Source organism: Octopus bimaculoides, chromosome 25 (genome assembly GCF_001194135.2).
Source record: "Octopus bimaculoides isolate UCB-OBI-ISO-001 chromosome 25, ASM119413v2, whole genome shotgun sequence".
NCBI classification, from domain to species: Eukaryota; Metazoa; Mollusca; class Cephalopoda; order Octopoda; family Octopodidae; genus Octopus; species Octopus bimaculoides.
Window position 1 is genome coordinate 26,874,894 of NC_069005.1, and position 4,620 is coordinate 26,879,513.

A 4,620-nucleotide genomic window follows, 5' to 3' on the forward strand; every position below is an offset into this window, starting at 1 on the left:
CGAGCGTGGCCGTTTCCGTGCGGGTGACACGTAAAAGCACCCACTACACTCTGAGTGGTTGGCGTTAGGAAGGGCATCCAGCTGTAGAAACTCTGCCAAATCAGACTGGAGCCTGGTGTTGCCATCCGGTTTCCCCAGTCCTCAGTCAAATCGTCCAACCCATGCTAGCATGGAAAGCGGACGTTAAACAATGATGATGATGATGATGATATATATATATACACGACGGGCTTCTTCCAGTTTCCATCAACCAAATCCACTCAAGGCTTTGGTCAGCCCGAGGCTATAGTAGAAGACACTTGCCCAAGGTGCTACGCAGTGGGACTGAACCTGGAACCATATGGTTGGTAAGCAAGCTACTTACCACACAACCACTCCTGCGCATATATATATATATGCTGTCACATACACACACCTGCTAATGAAGAAAACTTTAGCAATTAAACTGGCCACATCTAACCCTAATATTCTACCTGCTTTATATTCAAACTAGCCAGATCTGGCTACTCAATATCTTAGCCTACAAAATAAAGGGCCACGTCAAAATCCTGAAGCTATGAGATAATAAATACATGATTAATTCAAAACAATGTGGTTGAAAAGCATTTGGTTGGTCAGATTAATCTGAATGCTAAAGGGCTATAGAGAGACATACAAGATAATGTAACCCCCTCAACACACCGGTTTATGTAAACCTCAAGTCATGCATGGAAATGTTAATTTTGTTGTTTGTAGACGATGAAAGCAGTTATACAATGAGTCATTCAAAATATACCCAGTCTTTAACTGTAGCATGACCTAAGACATACACACAACCTTGTCATAACAAATAATTGACGAGAAACTTAGCCAACTGGATAGTATTACAAAAGAGAAAGCTTCTGGGGAGAGGAAAGAACAGAGATAATTATATATATAGATTGCTTAGTTTATAAAACAACATACATCCTCACAAAATTGCGTAAGTGGATATTTATTTACGTTAGAGTATTTTCATAAGTTTGCCCTAAAATTCCACTCCTGTTTGCAGAATTTAGTTTGCCCTTGTTTCATAGGTTCTGAGTAATATAAAGTTTTCCTTGCATAAGTTTCAAGTTACTTTGGTGGTTGAAACAAAATTGGGAAAGTGTGTCATATATGATACATGGACACTAGGGTAAATAAGTCGTGAGCAACACACATAATACATAGGAGGAGCAAAGGGTTAAGTCCTTTTCCAATTTTTACTTGGTATATAAAGCTTTGTAAAAAAGTAGACTGAGATGAATTAACTGGGCTCAATATGTTACAATTATCTAAGGTGGTGAACTAGCAGAATCATTAGCACACCAGGCAAAATGATTAGCAGTATTTTGTCAGCGTTTATGTTCTGATGATGATATGATATATGTCATGTATGTAATTTTACATATATCACCTGAAGAAATGGAATGGTTATGTAACAATACAAATCTACATAATGCTATCCAATAAATTATGCAACGGACTTGTACTTGAGGCAAATCGTGCTATTGAAACATATGTAGTGCTGTTTTAAAATATCCATTTGTTTTTATTCACTATATATTATACACACACACAATAATATAAATGCATATACACCCATACACAAATAAGTATAGGTATAACTCATTTCTGATTAAATTAAGTAAATTACCAAGGCCATAATTGTAAGTCCAAGTCCATTAGCTACTGGAGATCACTGAGTCAGACACATACGTTCACAATTTTCCGCTTACCCCCAGGCAGTAATCGTGCCTTTTTCCTTAATGGCATATCAGCAATGGAGAATCCTTGCCTCTCGAGATCATCTCTCCTTTCCAAATTACCAAATGACAATTAACACTTGGTCTTAATTGTCATTTGGTAATTATGATACATTCTCCAGAGGCAAAGATGATTTTAATAAATCAAAAATTCTTGGTGTATGGTATTTGATATATCTGCATTTCTCTGTTCTGTGTGTGTATGGCTTTTTGGTAAGAAGCTAGGCGCTGGTGTAGCAGTGTGGTAAGAAGCTTGCTTCCCAACCATGTGGATTTAGGTTCTCTCCCACTGTGTGGCACTTTGTGACAAGTGTCTTCTACCATAGCCTCAGTGGATTTGGTAGATGGAAACTGAAAGAAGCCCATTGTGTGTGTGTCAAGCAACAATCGCTTGACAACTAATGCTTGTGTGTTTCTGTCCTTGTAACTTGGTGGTTTAACAAAAGAAAAAGTACTAGGCTTACAAAGAATAAGTCCTTGGGTCAATTTCCGTGACTAAGAACCCTTTAAGGCAATGCCCAAGCATGGCCACAGTCAAATGACTGAACAAAGCAACAAAATAACAGAATACACATACATACACACACACAGAAGTATCTATAGGTAGATATATGTACAAAGGATTTGTGTGTTTGCACACACGCGCAGAGTTGCTTCAAAGGATAGCGAGTAAAAGAAACTTGCATGAATCATCAACTTTGAACAAAAATATGTCCTATAAAGCCTGTGTCATGTTTTGTTTGCTAATTATGTCAGGTGGTAGTTGAGGGATCAGAGTTGTGAGAGAGAGAGACAGAGAGGCGGAAGAGTAAATATTATAAAGATAGGTTGTATTAGATAAGTGGGTGATTGACATTGTGGTAGATATAGACAAAGGAAAAATAACCAGCTGTCAGCCAGTAAATAAAATTTAAAAAAGGGGGAGGAATGAAGGACAAAGTAAGAGAGGAAGATACACACACATATGTATCTTTTATCTTTTGTCTCAATCATTAGATAGCGGCCATGCTGGGGCACTGCCTTTCTTTTTTGAGAGCAGTTGGATTCACTTTTAGTATTCTCGTTTGTGCGAGTAGTTCAGTTTATTTCAGATACTCTCATTTTAAAAATTACAGAGATGTACTTGCACAGCAAGTGACCTGATCTGAGATCGTGTGCTGGAACAAAAACAATTGCAGCGTGGAAGGTGTTTGTAAGCCATTTAAAATAACACACAAAAACCGTTAGGTTCACTTCAACATTTAAATTTAATTTGTCAAAATATTTTCGTCGCTTTGAGACCGCGACCTGTTCACTGACAAAATTCTGTGCAGCACAATTAACACAAAGTAATAACTTGAAAACTGAAACATTTCTAATAAAATTTCAAGTATCATCTTTTGAACTATCAGGCAGAAGGCGGTGCTCCAGCATGGTCACAGTCAAATGACAAACAAGTAAAAAAAATAAAAGTGATATTTTTTAAACAAAGAACATACATATATAAGTTTCAGCTTCTATTGAATTGTAATATAATTTACTAAAACCTGAGGAGCAATTTATAAAGCTTCAACTTTCACATCACTCTACTTTCAGTATTGAGTACTCTTATCTTCATTTTGTGTTCCTACATATTATACATCATTTAACGTCCTCCTTTCATGCTGGCATAAGTTGGATGGTTTAACAAGCAGCTGGCATATGTAAATATGCATTATGATACATATCACACACATATATATACCCACCATACACACAACTCTAGATTCATGGGACAAAATTTCCTAGTTAAGTGGCTGACAGTTTCATAATGGTTTTTAATAGATTAGTGACATGTATTTGCACATACATACAGAACCTTCTTGTAAATTATATAGCATACATACACCTATATAAACACACTAGACGATTAAGCACTGCAGACTGGTCTATAATTGAACAGATGTTCACTAATGACAGGAAGTTACTCATAAACCAATAATGTCTTCCAAACACACTAACCTACTTAGGAAAGCCATGAAGGTCACAATTTACTCTTCACCTATAGATATATGAACTCTTAAAAAAAGGCGCAGGAATGACTGTGTGGTAAGTAGCTTGCTTACCAACCACATGGTTCCGGGTTCATTCCCACTGCGTGGCACCTTGGGCAAGCGTCTTCTACTATAGCCTCGGGCCAACCAAAGCCTTGTGAGTGGATTTGGTAGACGGAAACTGAAAGAAGCCCGTCGTATATGTGTATATATATGTATGTGTGTGTATATGTTTGTGTGTCTGTGTTTGTCTCCCAGCATCGCTTGACAACCGATGCTGGTGTGTTTATATATATATATATATATATATATATATATATATATATATATATATATATATATATATATATATATATATATATATATACATACATACACACACACATATATATATACATACACATATTTATATATATACATACACATATTTATATATATACAGATATATATATATACATACACATATATATACATACACAGATATATATACATACACAGATATATATACATACATACAAACACATATATATACATACAAACACATATATATACATACAAACACATATATATACATACATATACATGCACACACATATATATACATGCACACACATATATATACATGCACACACACATATATATATATATATATATATATATGATAATATATATCATATCATATATTTATCAAGAGCAGGGCTCATTAGCCACCAACGGAGCCGTAAATGCAAAATGTAAGTTAGTACAAGAGCGCAGAATGTTCCTGAAGGTTGGCAATGATCTTTCTCGGTCACGAGTGGACGGCGATCATCATATATATATATATATATATATATATATAT

General features: G+C 35.5%; 1 protein-coding gene across 1 annotated transcript in view; it reads right to left on the reverse strand.

The window, feature by feature from the left end:
* Positions 1–4,620, reverse strand: part of LOC106877625 (RNA polymerase II subunit A C-terminal domain phosphatase SSU72) — a 44,572-nt gene that overhangs the window by 27,183 nt on the left and 12,769 nt on the right. The window lies entirely within an intron of this gene.